At 35.1% G+C, this 27120-nt stretch overlaps 1 pseudogene; it reads left to right on the top strand.

The window, feature by feature from the left end:
* The first annotated feature begins 6594 nt into the window (after positions 1–6594).
* LOC120115515 overlaps positions 6595–27120 on the top strand; it is a 33629-nt pseudogene continuing 13103 nt past the window's right edge.

The raw sequence follows: 27120 nt of genomic DNA, 5'->3' as shown, positions 1-27120 counted from the left end.
AAAGAATTTTGAAATTAGAGTGATTAAATTAGGAGTAATTTGAAAGTTAAATAATTAAATTAAAAAAATAAACTTTAATGACCAAAATAGGAGCGAGAAGATAGTTGAGTGATGAATGATGCAATTTACCCATAAAAATTGCCAATGTGCAAATCACCCGTTAAATTTTTAATGGTGGGGTACTAAAAAGAAACAAAAACTAAATGTTAGGTACGATTTAAAAAAATAAAAGTTTAGGTATTGAAAAGAGCCAAAATTAATAGTTTCTGTATTAAATGCGTAGTTTACCTGTTTATAATATCAATCATAACACAAAAGGGGGAAATAACTAAATAGAGTAAAATACACCATTGCTCACTGAATTTTACTTCTCTCCTATTTTACTCATTGTAATTTCAATTCTTCTAATTTACTCATTGAACTTTCAATTGCTTTTGTTTTGATTACTCTGAATTGTTTTACTATTATTTTTGTATGATATGACATTTTTTATTATTATTTAACATAAAAGTAATTTTATTATTATCTCAAAGGTTGGCGGTGGTCGTCGGTGGGAAGTGATTATTTTAAGTCATTTTAAATTTAATAATAATAAAATATTATTATATTATTTACTTCAAATTATTTTTATATTAAATAACAAAAAAAATGTCAAGTCATACAAAAAATAATAAGAAAATAATCCAGAGTGACCAAAACAGAAGCAATTCTAAAGTTCAATGAGTAAATTAGAACAATTGAAAATACAGTGAGTAAAATAGGAAAGAGAGTAACGTTGAATAAAGAATGATATAATTTACCCAACTAAACATTATAGGGACAAATTAATCAAAATTAATTAAAATATTTGTAATGTGAAGAAGATACGAGAATTACCATATGTGTTCCTCGACTACATTATAAATTTCATTTTGAAATAAAATTATAATATTCTTTGATAAAAGATCAAGAAATCCTTTCGAAATAAGTTCCATTTACAACAATCAAGATAAAGATGTAAATAGATGGAACACCTCATATTATATATACGTTTATGTCTAATATTGCATATTTGATGTATGGCATGCTATAAGCACCTCATATTATATATGTTTGGTTGGTTCACATCACTCGTTGTATATAATTTTAGTCGGATAGTTGTTTAATAATAAGCTTGCAAAGCTTAATCTTTGAATTTATTTTCTTTTATTGCAGATCAATAGATTTGAGTAAGGTCAACGAGTTGATATCGATTCAGAATTTCAGTAATTAATTTTGTACAATACAATATTTATCTATTTTTAAGAGTATGTATATCATAATATCCTTTATAATTGAGTTTGCTACTCTTGATATTTCAAATTTTATTTTTTATATTGTTATATCTTTAAACTCTAAATTTGGTATAATTATTTTACGCTTATTTTTAATATTAGTATTATTTTAGATTTTATTTATTATTTAACTTTAAAACGTTTTATCCAAAAAATTTATGATTCAAAATAGATTGCTTGTAATTTCAAAAGAAAACAAAAAGGTGAGACTTGAAAATTAAGGGTTTTGCGAAAATTTTAATATCCCAAATTTTAGTTAGTGATCAAAATGAAAATTTTGAAAGTTTTATGGCCAATGTATAAACTTTTGAAAAGCTTAGGGACCAAAGTATAATTTTCAGAAGTTATGCATTTTGAACCCATAAAAGAATAGTTTACCCAAGAATGATATTTTCGTGGGTTTCATATTTTTTATCTGGAATTTGTATTAAAAACTATAAGGTGATAAGGTCTAGGAAAAATTCGGATAATCGGATCGAATCCAATTTTTGAGATATTTTGAAGGATGATAAAGTAAGGTTAATTATTTCATTTCCATATTTTAAATTAGTAGAATTTAACATGGATCATTGGATTTAAGTTGATTTTCCATATTAAATCAGGACCGTTAGATGAAAAATGACAAGATTTTAATTTTAGAAAACTACAAGGGTAAAGTTGGAAGTTAATAATGTGTTGGTTTATTTTGAACATGGTTATTTACATGAGATTTTCAAGGGTAAAATGGTCATTTGGCTTTAAATGAATTTTTAATTCATTTTGATATATAAACATGACAAATGGCTAGCATTAAAAAAAGTTTCAAGAACTCTCTCAAAGTTTACAGCTATTGTGGGGGTATTTGGAGCATTAAAGTAAATTTTTAAATTTTATTTTTAAGCTTTTTTTTAAGTTGGATTTAAGGTTTAGACAAATTCAATTTTATTCTCCATTAAATTCTTTACAATTTGGTAACATTTGATCATGGTTTTGGTTAGTATATGTTATGGAATTTGAGAAGAGAGAATTTAGGGTTTAAGGATTCAATTGAATTGATGATGAATTATGAAACATTAAATGATGGTTTATTCTTTTATATTTGATTAAAGTTGAAAACCAGTTGTTAAAGCCGTGAAAGCCTATTTGGCTTTTATGGAAAAGTTTACGATTTGAGATGAAAATTTATGTTTGGTTGTGTAGGATTTAGTGTTTATAAAGTCTTAAAGTGTTGATTGAAGTAAAAATCTAAGGATTTACTATTGGGGAAACTAATTTGGCAATTAAAAAAAAAGGATTGATGCGTCAATGTTGTTTGATGAGGAAATTGATATTGAATTGATTGATAATGCTTAAAAATGATGTTTGGAAGTAATTAAGTCTAAAGTGACCCTTCATATTTGGCCTATTGAAGATAAATTATGGAAATTTTTTATTAAGATTAGATATGATGAATGGATGATTATACAAGCTTTAGAATATTGTGTGGATCAATGTGGAAGTTTGTAAAGGTTAGGGACCAAATCACAAAGTGTAGAAAATATGGGATTAAAATGGAAATTAACATGAAGTTTATATGTAACGCTTAAATGCATTGTTAAAAATGCTTGAATGTGTTGTGGAAGCTTGAAATGGAAGTTAAAATGGTAAGGGACCATTTTGAATAGTTTAGAAATAGTAGGGTGAATTATTTCAAGAGTATCGGTACCTTGGGTCATAGTTTTGAAACTCCCATAAAGTATCAAAATTGGGCTTAATAGATTGCTTTAAAGTATCGATACTTACATAAAGTATCAAAACTTTTGCAAGAGTATTGATACTCTTGGGCTAGTATCGATAATTTCATTCTGTTTTGGACAAAAGACCAGTTTAAGGGGATTTGACTCGAGGTATCCCAACACTTTAATATATCCTTAAATAAGACTTCAAGCGAGAACAATAATTAATATCATAACAGTAGAAAACATAAATAGCTATATTTACATAAAAATAGCCTTGTTTGACGCTTGGGAAACGATCAGAACACCCGAGTTCCTTTTAGTAGAAATACAACAGTCAGTAGATCCAAGTCAGTGCCACGGCACTACAACAATCGATTGGGCGTCAGATGCCCCAAGACTTGATAGAGTAAGTCGGTGGGTGTACGTTTCGATGCAAAATTCCATATCTCACCCAACAATACCCGATGGTGCTTCGACAGTGCTAGAGGGGCGTGTGAGCTCTGAGATGCAGAATCCCTCAGTCGCACTATGATGCCAACCACATATTAGCAGTCCAATAGTTGTATACTCAGACCTGTGCCACTGGCCATTTCATTTAGTGAATGCATATAGTATAATATTGTTTTAGTGAGGCACTGAGCTCGTAAGCTCACGTTCGGAATGCGTTTCCGTACGCAGGTTCTTATGGAGTAGATCGTGGGGAGCTATCTTCATAAGATATTTTAGTGCAACCGATTCAGATTTGTAGAGACCTTTTAGAGTACGTTTTGAGTCATCTTTAGAGGGCATGTACTATTATGGACCTTGTTATATATTCAGTCGTAACTCTTTCGAAACTCATTATTTTGTATTATTTTACGGATGTATTTTGGGAGGTCCCCATTATTTTTAAACTCAGTTTATTATTATGTTTTTATGTTACATTATGAATGTCTAAATTTCAGAGATTTACAAACAATTTTAAAAGAAAATTTTGGGTCATTATTTCGGTAGTCCCATGTAACATTGTAATCCATGGATCTTCGGGTCTAATTGGATTAGGGTGTTGCATCGTGGGCACAACCTTATGTGTTTTAGCACTTCGGTGAATATTTGACTCGTATACCCAAGGTTCTCATAGGCTTATATTTGGGCTATGGTTTATTTGATAATAAATGATAAACATGTGAAAATCCTAATGAGCTTTTGGAATGAATGTCAAGTATATTAGTAAGAAATTTTATATGTTGTTTATATCATGTTAATATATGGTAACATGATTGAAATGCAGGTAAAGTGGTCATAATTCATTGAGTATTGTTATTTATTATATTTGTGTTGTATTGAATCAAGTATTACTATGATTGCCTCACTAAGTTTATACTTAGTATGTGATGATTTTCACACATAAGAAAAAGGGAGACCAAGTGGAGTAAGGAGTTTAGCATAGCATCAATTATTGAGGACTACCTATTGGTATCAGTAATGACATCCTACTTTTATTTTGAATTTCTAGTTGGCATGTATATGTATAATGAGTGTTCATAACATATTAAAATGAGTTAGAAATACTCTGACATATTTTTGATGTTTAAATGGTTTGTAGTAATTTATATAAGTAGAAATTTGTAAGTAATATATAATTATGAATATAGATTTTTGGTTTTATATTTTGATAAAGTATATGAGTAGAGATTTCAAGTAAAAAAGTTAGTTAGTAATGGACATTTAACATTTTCTTAATGAAAGAAAGGCTAAAGTACAAAACAAATTGCACAATGTTCAACATTGTACTGCTAGTTTTATTACTCGTATATATTCCATGCACTTCTGCTGGTTACAGTGACAGAATTCAACATTATCTTTTCAGTGGTATTTTATATATATATATATATATATATATATATATTACATTACTTTTTTAAATGTAAATTATATATCATAATATCATAGAAATAAAATAAAATTCCTTTGTTCACATAAAATTCAAAGAAACAAAATTCATATAATTTTTTTGTTTGTCATTGATTTCGCGGGACCTGTAACATATAACTATAAAATATATCAATTTAATTTTATAATAAATTCACATAATATACAAATTTAATCAATAAATTTTAAAATTATATTTATATTTATATTTATATAATCAAATATTTAGAGTCATTTTAAAAATATTTATATATGTGTGTGTCTAAATTTTTATTTTTGGAGATAAAAATTTATGAATCCACATAATAAATATAGATATTTAAAATAAAACCATAAATATAAATTAAATTAAATTAAAAATATGTTTAAATAATTACCTTCAACTAAAGTAAAATATTTGACAACTTGATTTTAATTTTCAACTCAAAGAAGATGAAAAACCAAACAAAAAACATAATTTGTTTTTATATCTTGAAAGGAAAATGAATTTTCATTCAATTAAAAATAAAATAATAAAAGTATACCAAAAAAATAAAATAATAAAAAAATTGAATGTTAACTATTTTTAATAAATTATATTTAAATGATTCCCTAATTCTAAATTAATTTACATATTTTTTGAAGGAACTAATTAGGGTCAGTTTGGCATGACTTTTGAAAAGTGATTTTTAAAAGTACGGTAGAAAAGAACTTTTAAAAGTGTTGTTTAGAAGTATAGTTTAAAGTTTAACTGTTTGAGATTATTTTTAAAAATGAGTTTAAAAAGATAAAATATTCATTATAGACATTACGTTGTAAATTAAAAATATAAAATTTAAATTATATTTACACTTACTAATACTGTAATATATAAAATATATCACTTAAACTATAATAAAATATTTTAAGATAATTTATTAATAATATTTTTAAACTATAATATTTTTGAAAGATATTAATATTAAATTATTAAAATAAAATGTAAATACATAATTGAATGAGCCCATGCATTAATAAGAATAAAATTATAATTTGCTCCCAAACGCAAAGTTAAAAATGAAAAAACTATAAATCCTTGCTCTTGAGGTTGGTTTGAAACCACTATTTCCACTTCATTTTTTTTTTCATTTTTTAATCGTTTGGTATTGTTTTTGTATTCAAAACTAGATTTTTAACTAAAAATGCTTTTGAAAAGCCACGCCAAACGGGACCTAAATTTAATAGTTTATTATATATATATTTTTTGAGAGAGTCAAATTTAATAAATTAATATAATACACATTATATCATGTGTATAAATGTACATTGTTTTTTTGGGGAGGGTGCAGTAAAAAGATAAATACACATGCTTTTCGATCAGGCTAGAACAGTCAAACGATCTACCATCCGCATTTGCCCGGCGAGTACTCGAAGAGAAGATCCCAATTTCGTTTAGTGAGTTGGGTAAAATGTGAAAACATTAATGACGATCCAGTCACCCCGAAACATATCCAAACATCGACAATTGTTTTACAATCCGTATCCGCCATGATCTTCCAATGACCTTGCCTCCAATCCACGGACAAACCTTCAAAAACGTCCCAAAGTTCTGCATCTAAGCTTGAGCAGACTCTAATAGTTTTGGCAAAGCTGGTAATACAATTTTCATCCTAAACTCGTAATATCCCTCTTCATGCAGCAACTATTATCGTGAGATGGTGAGCGCCGTCAATGTTAAGCTTTGCCCAACCACTTGGTGGAGCCTGCAGGAAACATCACGGTTTACAGGTCGTGCAACGCCTAGCAAGCGACCGACCCTCGTTGAGTAGGTATGAACAGCCTCAATTAGTTACATCAATAAAAATGTAGTTGGGCTGTGAGAAGTGTTTTTCAACCCAAATAGAAGGTCCCAATCGATTACATCTATGGATATTTAACATTTTAAGTGTCAAAAGATAGCTTAGACTTTTTTAATACACAAGTAATAAAATAATTAGAGATAATAAAAATCATAATATTTAAAGTTTATTATTTTCAAAAAGTAAACACTGAATTTCATGTGAATCATCACAAATAATTTCATTCGATTTAATTATAATCTCAATTATTATTATGTATATATAATATTTTTACTTTTAAATTTCAATTTTAGAATATTATTTTTACTTGTTTGATTTAAAAGTTAATAACATAAGAATTAGATTAATTGGAATTAGAAATAGAGGGATTGATTTTAAAAGTTCAATGAGTACAAGGATTGGAGCATAATTAAACCATTCATTCTATTGTCTGCTTATTCTCTATCGTATTACCAGAAACTGTCCATTTCTCCTCTCATCGTTGCTATTGTACTGTTCTTCTCAAATATTTTCTGGTAACTTTTCCTTTTTCCTCTCTATATCTTCATAGTTTCTCGAGGTTTTCATCACTTCCGATTCAAATTTAGGACTCTATTGGCGGTTTTTATAGTCTTATCGTTATGAGTAATTCTCTCTCTCTCTCTCAACCTTTGCATGCTTAACTAAGTAGTAGTAGCCTTTTGTTTACCCGTTTCGATGCATGCCAAATTTGAGTTTACTTGCGATGTTTGGTTTACATAAAACACTTAAAATATTGAGACTCTTGATTATTGTCATTTGATGCTGAAGAGCTTACGACAAAATATATTTATGAGCTTGAGATTTCATTTTCTTTATCATGTTCTGTTTTACCTTTTTTTCATGGTTAGAAATTGGGAATTAGGTTAATTGTTGTTAAAATCTTTGCGTTCATTGCATTTTAATGATAATTTTATGTTGCTTTTTCTTGGTTCCATTTTGTGCATTCTGTGAATTGAAGTGGTGATTTTCATTTTCATCATTTTCTGTTATACAGTTATTCATTTCTAATTGTTTCAGATATTTCAGTTCATTTTGGTTTAAGGATATTATATTGCCCCTTTTATAGGTTTCATTTTGTGCAATTTGTCAGGAATGTATCGAAGCCGCGGTTTATGATAACCTGGTGGTTGCAGGTAGTAGTCATTCTGAGGGATGCTTGGAATTGAGTTAATTATTGTTAAATTTTTCTATTTTGTAGCAGTTAAATGATATTTATGTTGTTTCTCTATGTTTCTTTTTCTGCAGTTTACTGCGGATGACTTGAAGTGCTGCATCAAAAGAGTATGTTATTCGGGATTTTCCGCCAGGGTGCGGACAGTTGGCTTCATCAAATGAGGCAGATATTTTCTGAGTCATAAAACTCAGCATCATTGTTTGATTGGTTGGGTTAATAAGGTCAAGTGTGAAAGGAGTTACTAGGTGACACTAAGCTAAGCTAAATTTCATTTTTGCAGAATGCTGCTGCTTCAGAAATTGTGATATTTCTGTCGGGAAAGAGTCACCACTACGAGAGACTTCCCTCCGTTTTGTGGAGGAAATGCTCCACCTCTCAGCTAAGAAGAGCGCATCAAATGGCTTACCTCTCTAGTGAACAAGGGTATTGAACCAATGACATTGGTAAACAAAGACAAGCTCTCCAATAAGATCATTTGTACTGATGTGAAAAAGTGATAGAAGCTTTTCAGGATGTAATTTCTTTAGAAGGCCATGCTTCTAGCCTATATGCAGAAGAAATTCGCCCTATATCGATGGAGCCAGTTTCTGAAAAAAGGAGGAAGCAAGGTGCTTATGAAGCTTCTTCTTCTAGGAATGATATGGCTGGTGACTCATCTAACAGAATGAGAAAGAGCAAGAAAAATTCTCCCACAAAACGGGATGATCAAGGACTCATCCAAGTGGTTATTGGTGATAAAAAAGACTCATTTCAGTGGGATGGTCAGTGCACAAACGATAGTTTTGCTCGAATGTCATATAGTAATGATGTGAGTCTTCCTCCTTGTGGAAACAGCACTGGATGCACTAGTAGGAACAAAGTGAGAGAGACGTTACGCCTATTCCAAGCCTTTTGTTGGAAGCTCTTACAGGGAGAGGGAAAGTTTATTAAAAGGGTGGATTGCCGAGCTGCAATGGTTCTCAAAGAGAATAACAGATATGTCAACACTGGTGAACCGATTATTGGACTGGTTCCTGGTGTTGAAGTTGGTGACGAGTTTCGGTACTTTATCGAGCTCAATATCGTTGTCCTACATCGCGACACTCAACGTGGTATAGATTATGTAAAGCAAGGTAAAAAGAGCATTGCTACCAGCATTGTAGCTACTGGGACCTATGAGGATGACTTGAGTAACTCAGATGTCCTGATGTACATGGGCGAGGGAGGAAAACTAACGCAGAAAAATAAACAACCTGAGGACCAGAAGCTTGAAAGAGGAAACCTAGCATTGGCAAATAGCATAATTGCAAAGAATCCAGTGAGGGTGATCCGTGGCGATACAAGGTCTTCTGGTTTGTCAAAAGGTAGAAGTAAGACATTTGTTTACAACGGACTCTATAGGGTGGAGGAGTTTAAGCAGGAAGCAGGACCACATCAGAAATTGGTGTATAAATTTAAACTGGTGAGAATTCCAGGTCAACTAGAGATTGCTTGGAAAGTTGTAAAGAAATCGAAAGAGCGGGAAGGGCTCTGTGTACATGACATCTTACAAGGAAAGGATACGAGCCCCATTTGTGCTATAAACACCATAGACGACGAAAAACCTCTTCCATTCGAGTATTTACCTCACATGCTACATCCTAATTGGTGCAGCCATGTTCCTTCCTGTCGTAACCGTCTTTCGGTTGTGCCCCGAAATCGAGCTTCGACTTAGATTAAATGAATTGGAGTCGCCACCGACTAGTTTAAAACGAATTTAGGTGGATCGGACACCATCTTACATGATCTGCGTTTTACCAGAAATGTGTCGGGTTCGGGAGTCGATTACAGTCAAGGAAGGATTAGCACCCTTGAACCGTCCTTTCGGTACCAATTAATTTGTCGGTTATTTTAATTGCGAAAAATTAAAATTTAAATCAAAATTTAAAAATTCAATTCGAATTACTTACCGTTGACTAGTTAAAAGTGTACCCTAAAAGGTCAAAATTATTAGATAAAAAGTATTAAATAAATATTAAATGAAATGAAATGAAAAAAAAATAACAAAAAAAAGTAATAATATAAAATAAAACTCATAATGATTGAGGGGTCATATGGAGAATTTACCCAAAATTAAAAATACTTGGGACTTTGTTTTACTTTCACGCAGAAGCCACAGAATTGGTCACAAATGGTTGCACATTTCCACGTGCATTTTAGATTGCTCTCACATACCAGTTTGTGGATAATCGAGGGTTGAACCTTCTCGTGTAAGTACTCCGAGCCCCTTGCCGCATCAACTGCAATTCTTACCCTCTGCATCTAGTTGAGAATTGGCCTCGGTTGTGCCCCTTGAACCCCCTTCCTTCCATGCAAAATGTCATGAAGCGAATCCATTGTTGCAAACTCATAGGCAAGCGCACGGTGATTTCATTCAACATAGCAACCTTGCACCTCGACAAAATTGTCATGCTTCAGTCTTGAAACCATGGGAAGCGATAGTTTGAGTTAAGATTCATCGTTGTTTCTTGCAACTTCAACGTGTACGTAACCGTAGCCCCCGATGTTTCATCGGATGGTGGTGTGGGAGCCATTAGTTCAGGCATCGCCCTTAGAGTTCTTCCTCGTAAGACAGTTTCCACCGTCGCTTGGCAAACACGACAGTTTCCACCGTCGCTTGGCAAACACGACAGTTTCCTGTCCATAAAAATACCGACGGCTCCGTTCAAAGGATTCACCGTTCTCCCACAAGCTTCGAACAAAAGTGATTGGAATAAAGCAGGACGTTGAGACGGTCGTAGTTTTTGAGGAGGATGGGCCACTGGGAAGTGCCGATGGAAGGGGTGGTGCTCTGGGGTTTGATCATGAAATCTTGCTCCGATTCTTTGGCTTCACCATGTCAATGGGCACGCAAGAATTTGCGTCCACCTCCCCCAACACTGGTTATCGGTTTGTGAAGACCTGCATGTGGCAATCTTTAACCAGCAATATCCTTGTTCTTCGATGGCAACCTCCAGTCTTGAGTCTTCTTCTTCAGTCCACGTGCCTACATTCAAAGCTGGATCTAGAGAATTCACCTGTTAACAAACCGACAAAAACAACATGAACACAGCAAAAAGTCAAAAATCTTTATCTATGTTCATGAAAATAATGTAGAAATGGGAAAGAAAGGAGAGAGAAGAAGAGTTATTTTCTAACAGCAGCAGCGAATATACAATTTATAACATTAATACTTCGAATTAGGAAATAAAAGAAGGAAAAATAAAAAAATAAATTGGAGGTAATCTATTTTCGTATTTGCAAAAGAGTGAGTGAAGAGATTAGAGCAGCTTAGCTTCTGCATAGGTTAGCAGTGAGTGTGGTGTTGAAAACTCGTTGGCATCTCGGATTTAGCCATGTGCACGATGTAAGTCTTCCTACGGCTCTTCTCCTTCCCCGATGTTGCAACCATGGACAAGTGGTAGAAACCCAGAAGCAAAACAATCATAAAACACTTAACCATCCCCATTTTTGTGCACTCTTGGATATTAATTTTTGTTTCACATGACTTCATATCCCTTTTTTTAACTGAGCCCCCGCCAAGAACTCCTTCTCCCCCCTAAAACCAAGATGGTGGCCCTCTTAAAAAGAAGAAAGAAAATGTAACTAAAAGGAGAAAATTATGGGATTTGTTTTGAGTTAGTGGGGGTAGTGGTTGCACAATGGAAGGGGAAAGTTGTTGGGTAGTGTTTGAGTGGGTTATTGTTTTCTAACTATGTGAGGTGCAAAAAGTTAATAAAATATTGAATGAATGGTTAAAAAAAGTGTGTTTACAACTGCCTCTCTTTGTCCATAGTCGTGTAACGGGTGTAGGACAAAGATTAAAAGACACGTTTTTTTGTTTAACATGAATGTATCCAAATTTAACACCATCCATATAGGGGTGAAATCCCATCGAATATCCTCTGTTTTAGAGTTGAAATCCGATATTTGGTCTAAAACACAAAATGAATCCCTCTCCGTGAGTTGAACTAGAAAATTCTGAGCACAAAATCCTTCGTTGTGAAGTTGAAAACGAGCTCAAAGCTTTTGACAAGTGGCCTCTGAATCGTCTTCTGGCTCAAGATACTTCGTCGTGAAGGTGGAACTTGAACTGAAGACTTTGGTGTTGTGATGTTACAGATGACCCCTTCGTCGTGAGGTTAAGTCAATCCGTTGGGGTATGATACCCTTCGTTGTGAAGTTGTACATGTATATGGCCCCTTCGTCGTGAAGTTGAGCCTGAGAATTGGATATCCTTCGTTGTGAAGTCGAAATCCAAGTAAGTTGTATTGTTTTGAGACCAATATCCTTCACCGTGAAGTTGAAATCAGTTCTGGAACTGGAAAGTTTATTGACAGACAATCCTTCTTTAAGTTGGATATCCTTCGTCGTGAAGTTGAAATCCAATCTAGAGATGGATGCTGCTTGTGTGCACGATTCCCTTCGTCGTGAAGTTGAAACCGCGGGTGGCCCCTTCGTCGTTAAGCTGAGCCTGGAATTGGATATCCTTCGTCGTGAAGTTGAAATCCAAGTAAGTTGTATTGTTCCAAGTCCAATATCCTCCGCCGTGAAGTTGAAATTGGCTCTGGAACTGTGAAATTGTTTGTTGACAACCAGCGGTCCCTTCGTCGTGAAGTTGAACTTGCATTGTCTGGAGTCCAATATCCTTCGTTATGAAGTTGAAATTGGTTCTGAAATTGAGAAATTGTTTATTGACAACCAACGGTCCCTTCGTCGTGAAGTTGAACTTGCGTTGCCTCGAGTCCAATATCCTTCGCTGTGAAGTTAAAATTGGCTCTGAGATTGAGAAATTGTTTATTGACAACCAGCGGTCCCTTCGTCGTGAAGTTGAACTTGCGTTGTCTGGAGACCAATATCCTTCGTTGTGAAGTTGAAATTGGCTCAGAAATTGGGAAATTGATTATTGACAACCAGCGGTCCCTTCGTCGTGAAGTTGAACTTGCGTTGTCTGGAGTCTAATATCCTTCGTTGTGAAGTTGAAATTGGAAAATTGTTTATTGACAACCAGCGGTCCCTTCGTCGTGAAGTTGAACTTGCGTTGTCTGGAGTCCAATATCCTTCGTTGTGAAGTTGAAATTGGAAAATTGTTTATTGACAACCAGCGGTCCCTTCGCCGTGAAGTTGAACTTGCGTTGTCTGGAGTCCAATATCCTTCGTTGTGAAGTTGAAATTGGGAAATTGTTTATTGACAGCCAGCGGTCCCTTCGTCGTGAAGTTGAACTTGTGTTGTCTGGAGTCCAATATCCTTCGCTGTGAAGTCGAAATTGGCTCTGAAATTGGGAAATGTTTATTTGACAACCAGCGGTCCCTTCGTCGTGAAGTTGAACTTGCGTTGTCTTGAGTCCAATATCCTTCGCTGTGAAGTTGAAATTGGCTCTGAAATTGAGAAGTTGTTTATTGACAACCAGCGGTCCCTTCGTCGTGAAGTTGAACTTGTGTTGTCTGGAGTCCAATATCCTTCGTTGTGAAGTTGAAATTGGCTCTGAAATTGGGAAGTTATTTATTGACAACCAGTGGTCTCTTCGCCGTGAAGTTGAACTTGTGTTGTCTGGAGTCCAATATCCTTCGTTGTGAAGTTGAAATTGGCTCTGAAATTGGGAAGTTGTTTTTTTGACAACCAGCGGTCCCTTCGTCGTGAAGTTGAACTTGTGTTGTCTTGAGTTCAATATCTTTCGCTGTGAAGTTGAAATTGGCTCTGAAATTGGGAAGTTGTTTGTTGACAACCAGCGGTCCCTTCGTCATGAGGTTGAACTTGCGTTGTCTGGAGTTGAGCGTAGTTGAACTCGAAGGTCTTTGGTGACAGATAACCCTTCTATCCTTGAGTTATGCTGTAAATGATATGCCCTCGAAGCTGAGTGTAATCGAACTCGGGGGTCTTTGGCAGATAGCCCTTCTCGACTTAAGCTATGTTGCAAATGATGTGCCTTGGAGTTGAGCGTAGTCGAACTCGAAGGTCTTTGGTTGGAACACAACCCTTCTAGACTTAAGTTATGCTGTAAATGATATGCCCTCGAAGCTGAGTGTAATCGAACTCGGGGGTCTTTGGCAGATAGCCTTTCTCGACTTAAGCTATGCTGCAAATGATGTGCCTTGGAGCTGAGCGTAGTCGAACTCGAAGGTCTTTGGTGACAGATAACCCTTCTAGCCTTGAGTTATACTGTAAATGATATGCCCTTGAAGCTGAGTGTAATCGAACTCGGGGGTCTTTGGCAGATAACCCTTCTCGACTTAAGCTATGCTGCAAATGATGTGCCATAGAGCTGAGTGTAGTCGAACTCGAAGGTATTTGTTGGCAGATAACCCTTCTAGCCTTGAGTTATGCTGCAAATATTGTCTTAAAAAAATGGCTTCCCTTCACAGGTCTAAGCCATCATAGTTCTTCAGGTGGTTCCTCTGAGCGGGTCTGAACCAAGTAATATGATTTCTGGATGACTCTCCTTCACAGGAAAGTTCAGTGATAAATTTCGTCAGCCGGATATCATCCGTCGTGGAATTAAAATCTGGCTTGAAGACATTAACTGGAAACATGTTGTTCGCTGTTGAGTTGAGTTGAACCAGATTTGATCTGAATTGGTTCTCGAACCAATCTGAAATTGATTTTGAGATCTGTAGATATGTCAAGTCGATTGAGGTGTAGCTTCTCACTGCTGAGCTAAGCAACCACCATCGTTCTTTAAAGGCGCTTACGAATCGAGTATCCTTCATCCTGAAGTCGAAACTTAACTCTAAAAGCTGTAAAAATCATGTATGCTAAAATGATGAATGTGATGCACCTAAGTATGTCTAAGATGCATGCAACATGAATGAATTATGTGTTATCTCTTCGTGCTTTGTCTGCCAATCAGGTCCTTGGAATGGATCGTGCCCCATTTGCTTCCCGAGCTTTGGCTTTACAGACCTTTCATATCTGAGACTGTTATGCTTGAAAATGTTTTTCTCCTTTTTCTTGTTTTAGGAGAGAGACATGATAAAAATGTTGTAAAATATTGTTCGCAATTGAATCAAATTGTAAATGTGAGTTCAAAAAATATCAAAGGAATCAAGAGTTCTTTTAATGCTTTCAGAGTTACAAATCTTTGACAAATGTTCAAATAGATGAGTTGGCTTTAGCTTAGCCTCCTTTCTAAGGTTTTGGTAACCCAAAATGTCATTTTTTTTAAATATCGAAATATGCTTTGGCATTTCATTTGGGTGCGGACAAAATGACGCAACTAGAATGACCAATTACTAGAGATTTTATTTCGGTCCTCTGAAATCTTCTATTTGTTCAAGCTTTGTAGGCTCCTCCAACAAAGGCAGTGCGAAAAATATCGGTCTAAAAATGAAATTCTTGAGTGCTCGTGTGTAGTCGACTATAACAGGTGTTCCTTAACTCCCTTAGTTTAACATTACCGAAAATTTCTTACTCAGATAAATTTGATTTAATTTGTCGTTATCTGGCAAGCTGGATCCATAAAGCCGGGGCGTTTAACCAATTGCTTTAGAGGGACCACTTAACATTATAATCAGTTTTATCAAGTTCACTGAAGGGTTCATCTCATCACAGAGTCTTCAGCCTGACAAGAGCAGTGGAGCAAACACCGAATTGCCAAGTGTCCAAGCAATGTCATGGTTTGAACGTAATCTACTCATAAGACCAGGGCTTTCAAGTTTCCTCTATAACCAATTGCCTTAGTGGAATAGCTCAGCTTTACGGATTTAATTTCTTAAGATTGTCAAGAAGAACCTGTTATAGCCTAGGTGTTTGTTGAAAGTCAAAAATTTCATCTTTAGAGTTCAATTTTCAAGCAACTGACCTAAACTAGATTCACATACTCGACTCTTTCATTTGTAAAGATCATCATCGTCATTGAACATCTTAAATAAAAAACATAGTAATTGTCATATGTAAATGATGCCCCATGTTGTCCGCACCTTATGAAAGGAAAAGGGTATATTGGTTAATTGCAAGAGCGGGGTACGGTGTTTGAGGGTATATTCTGAATAAGGTCAAAGTCCTTGTTTTAAATCATGTTACTTCGTCAAAGATCTGTAACTTTGAACCGTTTACAGAGTTTCTTAATTCAAATGATATGCAAAGAATTGCAAATTTGCAAATGTGATCCATTGCTTAACATCTTTTAAAGTAACATAAATTGATTCAAATGTTCTTACAGAAACTTGAGAAAAAGTGAAAAAACAAGTTCAAACAGAATGCCTCAAATGATGAAATGATATTCCTCACTTGGATGCCCCCAAGTTGTTGAAGTCGATCCAGTTGTGGTTACGCATCTTCTGTACGACTCTTTTGAATGCGTAACAGTTCTCAATTGTGTGCCCTGGGACACCGCCGTGATATTCACAATGTACATTCTCATCATACCACTTGGGGTATGGGGGCTTTATGGGTTCTACCGGGTATGGTGACACTACATGGGTGTCAAGAAGTTGATGGTAAAGCTCTTTGTAGGTCATAGGAATAGGGTCGAAATGTTCCCTTTCCCTCATTGGTTCTCTGGAATCTTGTTTAGAAGTACCTGACGGTACAGCTGTAGTTGATTTTGGTTTGGAGATCGTAACACCTTTACTGGCATGGTTGATGTTATTAATCTCTCCATCCCGCTCTCGCATAGGAGGTTTCCTACTGGCCTCGCCATCCATAATTTTGCCTTGCTTTATGGCCGACTCAATCATTTCTCCGGCCATAACCAAGTCTGAAAAGCTTCCTGATGTGATCGCAACCAGGTGCCCGAAGTATGGAGCCTTCAGGGTCTGCACGAAGAGCTTTCGGGTTTCCTTTTCATCTAACGGTGGATGAACTTGCACGGCCAAATCCCTCTATTTTTGTGCGTACTGCCTAAAACTCTCGTTATGCTTCTTTTCCATGCTTTGTAGCATAACTCGATCTGGCCTTATGTCATTGATATGCTTGTATTGTTCCAGAAATGACTTGGCCAGGTCCTTACAGGTCTTGATATTTGATCGGCTTAGCTGGTTGTACCACCGAATGGCTGAGCCCGACAGACTATCCTGAAAGCAGTGGATCAGGAGTTGGTCGTTTCCTCCATATCCTGTCATCTTTCGGCAGAACATGGTGATGTGAGCGGATGGGCAACTATCCAGTCAAACTTCTCGAACTCCGGGGGCTTAAATTTCGGAGGAAGAACCAAGTCCGGGACTAGACTAAGTTCCGCTGCATCGATTTCATGGTAGTCACGGTCTCCTTTGACTACCTTCATTTGGTCCTCTAATTGTTTGATTTTTTCCTCCATCTTCTTCGCTTTGTCATCTTCGTCCAAATCCGGTATATGGTAATAACCCGGATTGTTCTTAGGGTTAAATACAGAGGACGAGGGCTTCACTTTTTCAGCTTATGAGTCCCCTCGAGATTCTGGTAAGATTTCAGGTGAGATAACCACTTGCGGGGTAGGTTGTATAGTTACCCCTTCCGGTGAACCTGCCCCGGGCGCACTGGTCTGTTGTAGGCCAACTAACTTGGCAACGATCTGATCAATCAAGGACTCTTGGTTCTTTGTGATTGTTTCCAGAGTATTTAGACTATTCTGGTTTATCTTGTCTTCTAACTCTTTCTGTAGTTTCAACATATTCTCCTCGATTTGTGTAATTCTGGCTTCCATCCTCTTCTTCTTCAAACGAGTGTTATGTGGATGGGGTGTGTCCAATGCTTGAGGTGGTGTATCCAGTATTTGTTCCCTTTGATGAGACATGTTTATGTTAGTTAATGTGAATGCAAAGAAAATAACAAAATGCAAAAAAAATAAGAAATGCAAAATGTCTAAATATATGATGCATGAAATGTCCGAGGCATTGATCCAAAAAATGTGCCTGTTATTCTAAATAACCCTTATTGGTGAAAAAAGTGTTACGTCTAAAGAGACAAAAAACTTTTTTGATGGTACAAATCCTGCACAGCTTCTGACAAGTTGATTCGTCATTTTCACTGGTTGAATATCCTGTCGAACCATTCCGGCTCCTTTGGCTAAACTTGTGCAGGTGATGGGTTGCTTGCCCCAAAAGGGGTCTCGAAGGACTGCATCTTCGGCTTTCACTCTATGTCAAGCTTGATCCAAACAAAAGTGCCATTGGAGCCCTCTATCCGAAGTTTATCGACTTATTTCTAGAATTCGTCAATAATGGTCTGCAGCTTAGCTGGGGTTTCGCCACTAGTTATCGTAGTTTTCAAAATGAGCGTCTGGGTCAGTAACATTTTCCTCGTCTTGCCCCTGCAACCTTTGCCTCTGAGTATTCTTTAACCACGGCTGGACTTCTGAGCTTTTTATCTCTTTGTATTATAACTCATTTGTCCATTAATGCAGATTATTCATGTTTAACAAACACATTTTTGGTGGATCAACACATCGTTTTAAATGATGCAAACGATGAACACAAAATAAAAGAGAACAAAAAATAAAAGGGTTAGTGAGGTAAATCAAAACAATAAAAAATTAAAAATCCTACCCACATGATATCTACCTCGCATGTTTTAATCCCTAACCGGACATGATCTCTATCCCGCATGCTAATTTCAAACAAATCCTATCCGCATATTTGTCTAGTTCGTATGCTTTGAACATAAAATAAAGCAGGAAACAAAGCATCCTAGGGTTTGGAATGAAGTCTTGGGGTAGACTCTAATTCCCTGTACTCTCTCGGTTTAGGTTCTAAAAAGGTACTCGAGTTCTCCTTGTCGGTGCCCCCTTGGGCTTGCCAGACCCTTAGTCCTAAGCCCATTATAAGCTTGCATGGACTAAGTTAAACTCGAGAGGACACATTCCCTTATGTCTATGCGGTGAATAAATTCACACGAAGACGTAAGGTATATGAATCCCGAAGGTTACTTGCTAGGCATATGTGGTGAATAAATTCACACGAATGCGTTGCTTTCACCCCCACTTAAAATGGGTTCGGAGCTCGGGTTTAGAGCTTAGAGATGACAATTTTGAAAAAATCTGAAATCATTAAAAAACGTCAATACAACTATTTATTTGAAAAATAATCAAAGATAAATAATTAGAATCGAAAAAATAAATTAAAATTTAAATTTATAACTTTCGCTAAAAAAAGACAACCGAAAATTAATTTTGGCCTGACTCACTTACCTGTCCCCAGTGGAGTCGCCAAGCTGTCGTAACCGTCTTTCGGTTGGGCCCCGAAATCGAGCTTCGACTTGGATTAAATGAATTGGAGTCGCCACCGACCAGTTTAAAACGAATTTAGGTGGATCGGACACCATCTTACATGATCTGCGTTTTACCAGAAATGTGTCGGGTTCGGGAGTCGATTACAGTCAAGGAAGGATTAGCACCCTTGAACCGTCCTTTCGGTACCAATTAATTTGTCAGTTATTTTAATTGCGAAAAATTAAAATTTAAATCAAAATTTAAAAATTCAATTTGAATTACTTACCGTTGACTAGTTAAAAGTGTACACTAAAAGGTCAAAAATATTAGATAAAAAGTATTAAATAAATATTAAATGAAATGAAATGAAAAAAAAATAACAAAAAAAAGTAATAATATAAAATAAAACTCATAATGATTGAGGGGCCATATGGAGAATTTACCCAAAATTAAAAATACTTGGGACTTTGTTTTACTTTCACGCAGAAGCCACAGAATTGGTCACAAATGGTTGCACATTTCCACTTGCATTTTAGATTGCTCTCACATACCAGTTTGTGGATAATCGAGGGTTGAACCTTCTCGTGTAAGTACTCCGAGCCCCTTGCCGCATCAACTGCAATTCTTACCCTCTGCATCTAGTTGAGAATTGGCCTCGGTTGTGCCCCTTGAACCCCCTTCCTTCCATGCAAAATGTCATGAAGCGAATCCATTGTTGCAAACTCATAGGCAAGCGCACGGTGATTTCATTCAACATAGCAACCTTGCACCTCGACAAAATTGTCATGCTTCAGTCTTGAAACCATGGGAAGCGATAGTTTGAGTTAAGATTCATCGTTGTTTCTTGCAACTTCAACGTGTACGTAACCGTAGCCCCCGATGTTTCATCGGATGGTGGTGTGGGAGCCATTAGTTTAGGCATCGCCCTTAGAGTTCTTCCTCGTAAGACAGTTTCCACCGTCACTTGGCAAACACGACAGTTTCCTGTCCATAAAAATACCGACTGCTCCGTTCAAAGGATTCACCGTTCTCCCACAAGCTTCGAACAAAAGGGATTGGAATAAAGCAGGACGTTGAGACGGTCGTAGTTTTTGAGGAGGATGGGCCACTGGGAAGTGCCGATGGAAGGGGTGGTGCTCTGGGGTTTGATCATGAAATCTTGCTCCGATTCTTTGGCTTCACCATGTCAATGGGCACGCAAGAATTTGCGTCCACCTCCCCCAACACTGGTTATCGGTTCGTGAAGACCTGCATGTGGCAATCTTTAACCAGCAATATCCTTGTTCTTCGATGGCAACCTCCAGTCTCGAGTCTTCTTCTTCAGTCCACGTGCCTACATTCAAAGCTGGATCTAGAGAATTCACCTGTTAACAAACCGACAAAAACAACATGAACACAGCAAAAAGTCAAAAATCTTTATCTATGTTCATGAAAATAATGTAGAAATGGGAAAAAAAGGAGAGAGAAGAAGAGTTATTTTCTAACTGCAGCAGCGAATATACAATTTATAACATTAATACTTCGAATTAGGAAATAAAAGAAGGAAAAATAAAAAAATAAATTGGAGGTAATCTATTTTCGTATTTGCAAAAGAGTGAGTGAAGAGATTGGAGCATCTTAGCTTCTGTATAGGTTAGCAGTGAGTGTGGTGTTGAAAACTCGTTGGCATCTCGGATTTAGCCATGTGCACGATGTAAGTCTTCCTACGGCTCTTCTCCTTCCCCGATGTTGCAACCATGGACAAGTGGTAGAAACCCAGAAGCAAAACAATCATAAAACACTTAACCATCCCTATTTTTGTGCACTCTTGGATATTAATTTTTGTTTCACATGACTTCATATCCCTTTTTTTAACTAAGCCCCCGCCAAGAACTCCTTCTCCCCCCTAAAACCAAGATGGTGGCCCTCTTAAAAAGAAGAAAGAAAATGTAACTAAAAGGAGAAAATTATGGGATTTGTTTTGAGTTAGTGGGGGTAGTGGTTGCACAATGGAAGGGGAAAGTTGTTGGGTAGTGCTTGAGTGGGTTATTGTTTTCTAACTATGTGGGGTGCAAAAAGTTAATAAAATATTGAATGAATGGTTAAAAAAAGTGTGTTTACACTTCCAAAGGTTGCGATTTTGTAAACGGATGTTTGCAATCTAGGAAATGTTCGTGTGTGATGAGAAATGGAAGAGAACTCCCATTTAACCATGATGGAGCCATTGTTGAAATCAAGTCCCTTGTATATGAATGTGGTCCTGCTTCTTTCTACAATAGAGTCAGTCAACACGGCATAAAATTTCAGTTCGAAATCTTCAAAACAGAATCGAAGGGCTGGGGAGTTAGATCCCTTAATTCGATCCCTTCAGGAAGTTTTATCTACGAGTATGTCGGGGAGCTCCTCGAAGATAGGGAAGCCGAGCAAAGAACAGGAAATGACGAGTATCTGTTCGATATAGGAAATCATTACAACGACAGTTCTCTTTGGAATAATCTTTCAACACTAATTCAGGTATCTCTCCCCAAGGTGTGACGGAGAGCGGTTTCACCATCGATGCGGCACGGTTCGACAATCTGGGGAGATTCATAAACCATAGTTGTTCACCTAATTTGTATGTGTCGTAACCGGTTTTCGTTCGGGTACGAAATTTTTACTTGGCGGGAAAAATAATGTAAATAAATGGTTTTTATTGAAATGTTTTGGGAGTTGCCATCGGTCTTTTGGGTCAGGTAGGTCGAATACCTAAAAATCATCTTTTAAAAGAGTTTTTAAGAAAACATCAATTAAAAGATAAATTGGTCTGCGTATAACCAAAAATTTTAGTAAAAAAGGATTCGTGGTCGATTACGTTTAGGGAATGATTAACACCCCTATAACGTCCAAAATTGATACTTATTAATTATAAATTGTCTATATTATTTAGAAATTTAAGAATTCAAAGATATATTTAATTCATAATCCTGTTATTTCAAATTCATTAGTATAATTTTAAGAAAAAATATTAATATATATATATATATAAATAAGATATTTATTTATTTATAAATATCAGAAAATGGTTTCTAGGTGCTTTAAGACAATTCTTTTCTTAATATAAAAAAATAAATATTAAAACATTTATCTAAAAAATAATTAAAAAATAGATTAATATATATAATTATTAAAAAATAAGATATTTATTTATTTAAAAATATAAGAAAATGGACATCTAGTTGCTTTAAGACTGCACTTTCTTAATATTGAAAAATAAATATATATTTAAAATATGTTTTTTCTTAAAAGTCATTTTTAAATTTATAGATAGGATTTTAATAGAAAACAAAATAAAAAAATATTATTTATTATATATATATTTATAATAATAATAATAATTAAATATATTGAAAATAAACATATAAAATTATAACTAAATAATGACTAAAATAAATAAATTTAAAACTATATATTTAAAATATAAAAGCAATAAAACTTTAATTAAAAAAAATGAAAATAAAATTAATGACTAAATTATAACATACTAAAATTAAATACCTAATTCATAATTAATTATTTAAAATTACAGGGATTAAACATGCTATTTTTCATTTATTTAATTTAGGGACTAAAATAAAATTATATCAAATTCGTACATCAAATTAAAACAAATTAAAACATGCTATTCGGGTTTAAAATATTAATTAATAAAATTATGAGGGCTAAATCAGTTATTTGCCTAAAATATATATATATTTACTATAAAGGACTAAATTATTATAAATTAAAATTAGAATACCAAATTATAATAAATAAAAAACATGCTATAAGGATCAAATTGTAAGTTTTTAAAGTTACAGTGGCTGCACGAATAGTTTAGCCATGCGTAAAATTACACAAAGGCCCTCACCAAAACTACGTCGTTTTAGTGAGGGTATTTAAACCCTATTATAGCCAGCCCTAAGGGCCATTTTCTCATTTGTTCTTTCCTCTACTCTCTCTAGCTGAGAGAGAAAATTTTTTCTATGCCTTCCCTCTAAAGCATTCGACCGGTCACCGCACTCCGGCGCCGACCACCACTGCCGACCACCACATACGGTGGCCGAAAATTACATATTTTACCCAAATTAAAGCCTCTGTTTTTCTAAAGCTAAATCCGAGGTTATCTTAACATAAAAATCTACAAAACGTCATAGATCTAGCCTTTTTACCTTCGACCTTTCGATGTTACGGTGGTGTATGGTGGTTCCGACGACGATGGTAGTCTTTTTGGTAAGTCTCTTTTCCTTCTCAGTTTTCTTCCTTCGTTTTGGTTGCTGTCCTCCTCGTGGTTGCTTACTGTCGATTGTGGTTCCCCATTCTTGCCCGTGTTTTCTTTTCTTTTTTCTTTTTTTTGCAAATGCAATGAGGCTTTTATAGCCTTGACGAGATGCTCCTCAGACCGGTCACAAGAGTGGAGTCCGGTGAGTCACCAAACCTACGGTGGTGGCTCACCGAAGAAAGGCGATGTGTACGGCTAGAATGGCTATTCTGGATGCTTCGACGGGGCATCATGGCAGCAGTAGAGCGACGAGGAAGGGCGGTTGTGTGGTAGCTAAGGAGGCAACGCCGCGTGGTCTCTAGGGTATCATAACCCTAGGGTTCTTTTTGGCTCATCAGGGGCCGTTAGATCTCTCCAGATCTAATGGCAGGTGTGGCTGACGGTTGGGATGTAAACCCTAATTGGGATTAGGGTTACATATTTGGGTTGGCTCAGGGTGGGCTTGTAACTGGGTCTGATTAGGCTTCATTTATAATTTGGGCTCCGGGTTATGTAATTTGGGCCTTTAATATAATAAAATTAATAATAATAATAATAATAATAATAATAATAATAATAATAATTTATTAATAATAATAAAATAATAATCAAATGGAAAAAAACTAGTGTCTTCAGCTACCCCTCTTTGCTCATTCTTGTGTTAACGAGAATAATGCAAAGACAAAAAGACAATAAGTTTTTTTTTTCATTTGACTTCACTTGGAAATGTTGAACAAGTTCTTTTTGGGATTAGTTCTTCTCATTATGAACTTGTCAACTGGGGATGACAATTTATCTCCTTATGTGATATAATCTAGCAAAAGGTTGAATAAGGTTTTCTCATTATTCAGATGAGTTCTTCTCATTATGAACTCCTTATGGAAATGTTGATCCTCAAAAGAGGTATCGTTGATTCAACTCTATATGTGATGAATTAAGGTAAGGTTAAACAAGTTCTTCTCATTATGAACTTCTTCTCCTTCTTCAGATGAGTTCTTCTCATTATGAACACTTTTGGAAATGTTGATGCTGATCTATCTCCTTCTGTGATAGAGTCATGCAAAAGGTTGAACAAGTTCTTCTCATTATGAACTTATTCTCCTTCTTCAGATGAGTTCTTCTCATTATGAACTTTCTCTGGAAAAGTTGATGTTGATCTATCTCTTTCTGTGATAGAGTCATGCAAAAGGTTGAACAAACTCTTCTCATTATGAACTTCTTCTCCTTCTTCAGATGAGTTATTCTCATTATAAACTTTCTCTGGAAAAGTTGATGCAGATCTATCTCTTTATGTGATAGAGTCATGCAAAAGGTTGAACAAGCTCTTCTCATTATGAACTTCTTCTTCCTTCTTCAGATGAGTTCTTCTCATTATGAACTTTTCTCTGGAAAAGTTGATCCATCGAGTGATGAATTAAATCAAAAGGTTTGAACAAATTCTTCTCATTATGAATTTCTTCTTCCTTCTTCAGATAAGTTGTTCTCATTATGAACCCTACCTGGCAATGCCGATCCATCAAGTAATGAATTCGAGCAAAAATTTAAACAAGTTATTCTCATTATGAACTTCTTCTTTCTTCAGATGAGTTATTCTCATTATGAACTCTTCCGGAAATGTTGATCCATCAAATAATGAATTCAAGCAAAAGGTTAAACAAGTTCTTCTCATTATGAACTTCTTCTTCCTTCTTCAGATGAGTTCTTCTCATTATGAACTCCTTCTGGAACAGTTGATTCATCGAATGATGAATTCAAGCAAAAGGTTAAACAAGTTCTTCTTATTATGAACTTCTTCTTCCTTATTCAGATGAGTTCTTCTCATTATGAACTTCTTCTGAAACAGTTGATCCATCAAATGATGAATTTGAATCTTTGCTAAAATCTTTGAAATTCCTATCAAATGTTTAACATGGATAATATGAATGAAAATGCACCTATTTTGCAAATATCTAAATATGATGCATGAATGTTAAGTTCATCTTTATTTGATTTCAAAGTGGTGTACTCAGTCTTTCTTCAGTTGTGTAGAAATCCAATAAATATTTCTTCTTCGAAAAGAAAATCTATCATCCTTGGAGAGTGTAGATGTAGATATGTCTGAATTTTTTTATGATGTCACAAAACCACTTGAGAATAAAACTCAATGGTATAGGCTCTTGAAAAGTCCGCACTCATGCAACATGTTGATTCTGATAACTACTCATCTAATTAGGAAGTGATCTTTCAGGATGATTTTACATATATTGATAATTTTTCTGATACCGAGGAAATCCTGAATTCTGATTTTGATGAGGAGAATAAACTGTTATACTTGACGAAAATGGGGTACTCAGAGGCTGAGGCTTCAATAGCCATGAGATGTGGTCCGGATTCATCAATTGCAAATTTGACAGATTTTATATGTGCTGCTCAAATGGCTAAGGCTAATGACACACTTCTTCCGGTAGAAGATAGGAAGTCATTACGCAATGACCCCAATTACAATAAAAGACGAAACTCAGGTTATATTTTTGGAAAGGGAAGAAGCAGAGGAAGCTTGAAAAGAAGCTTCTTAATGAAGACTATCATGCATTTCATCTTCCAAATCCAATGATTGGTTTTGGGATTCCTATTGAATCAGATCAGATAACTCAAAGAACACTTTCAGAAGATGCTATTGGGCCTCCTTATTTCTACTATGAGAACGTAGAACTTCCTCCAGTTGGTATTTGGACTGAAATTTCACGGTACTTATACGATGTAGAGCTGGAATTTGTAGATTCGAAGTATTTTTATGCAGTTGCACGGAAAAGGGGCTATATTCATAATCTTCCAATTGAGAACAAATTTCCTCTTGTTCTGCTTCCAAATGACTCTATGATGGACATAACTTGCTTGCTTTTCAACAGTGATTACAAATGACGATAAGACTTACTTTATATTCCATGCACTTAAAAGTATTAACATAAAGTAATAGCCAGAAATATTTTGTTTGTTTTAAGATTATGTTAATCCATTTACAGGATGTTTATGTGAAAAAATAAATTGAATTTCGAACAAAAGAAATTGAATTTCAAAAATATAATCTTGGAATAAATAATAAATATATAAAAATGTATTCAAAATCATGGCAAACATATGAATGATAAAATTCAAATGACTCACCAAATTATTAGCATAAGTATTTCTAAACTAATCAACTTGATATAATTTAGAGCACTGAGGTAAGCTTATGTCTGGAAGATCTCAAACGTTGCCAGAATGCTTGTAGATGTAAAGTTTCTCCCAAAATATCAAGCTCTTAAGAGGGTTTAATTGTCAGATCCCTAATATCAACATGCATTTGAGCAGCCCTTTCAGGTTTTCAACTCAAATCCTTCCTTTGGTTGCAAGACGCCTTTTACGGGTTTTCATCTTAACCCTCATTTTCTATATATTTTTTCATCATTTTTTCTTTTTATTTTATTTTTTCTTTTTCTTTTTTTCTTCTTCAAGCATAATATTTCTTGATAGAATATGAGTTTATTAGATTTCTCAGAACTTTTCCATCTATTTCTGTCAAGATCAATGCTCCTCCGGAAAAGGCCTTTTTTACAACATATGGCCCTTCCCAATTAGGCATCCATTTCCCACAGAAATCTTTATGTATAGGCAAGATCTTTTTCAGCACTAGATCACCCTCTTGAAATTCTTTTGGATGCACTATCTTGTTATGAGACTTCATTATCCATTTCTGATACATCTGTCCATGGCAAATAGCTTTTAATCTATTCTTATCAATAAGGTTCAACTGATCAAATCGAGCTTGGATCCATTCAGACTCATCCAATTTT

The sequence above is a fragment of the Hibiscus syriacus genome, unplaced genomic scaffold, assembly GCF_006381635.1.
Source record: "Hibiscus syriacus cultivar Baekdansim isolate YM2019G1 unplaced genomic scaffold, ASM638163v2 tig00110264_pilon, whole genome shotgun sequence".
NCBI lineage: Eukaryota > Viridiplantae > Streptophyta > Magnoliopsida > Malvales > Malvaceae > Hibiscus > Hibiscus syriacus.
This window is presented reverse-complemented; position numbering and strand designations above follow the sequence as displayed.